Consider the following 471-nt stretch of genomic DNA (forward strand, 5'->3'; position numbering starts at 1 on the left):
TGGAAGAAGCACAAGCTGGAATCAAGATTGCTGGGAGAAATATCAATAACCTCAGATATGCAGATGACACCACCCTTATGGCAGAAAGTGAAGAGGAACTAAAAAGCCTCTTGATGAAAGTGAAAGAGGAGAGTGAAAAAGTTGGCTTAAAGCTCAACATTCAGAAAACGAAGATCATGGCATCCAGTCCCATCACTTCATGGGAAATAGATGGGGAAACAGTGGAAACAGTGTCAGACTTTAATTTTGGGGGCTCCAAAATCACTGCAGATGGTGATTGCAGCCATGAAATTAAAAGACGCTTACTCCTTGCAAGGAAAGTTATGACCAACCTAGATAGCATATTCAAAAGCAGAGACATTACTTTGCCAACAAAGGTATCTAGTCAAGGCTATGGTTTTTCCAGTAGTCATGTATGGATGTGAGAATTGGACTGTGAAGAAAGCTGAGCGGTGAAGAATTGATGCTTTT

The sequence above is a fragment of the Bison bison genome, unplaced genomic scaffold (genome assembly GCF_000754665.1).
Source record: "Bison bison bison isolate TAMUID 2011002044 unplaced genomic scaffold, Bison_UMD1.0 scf7180017846431, whole genome shotgun sequence".
In the NCBI taxonomy this organism is placed as follows: Eukaryota; Metazoa; Chordata; class Mammalia; order Artiodactyla; family Bovidae; genus Bison; species Bison bison.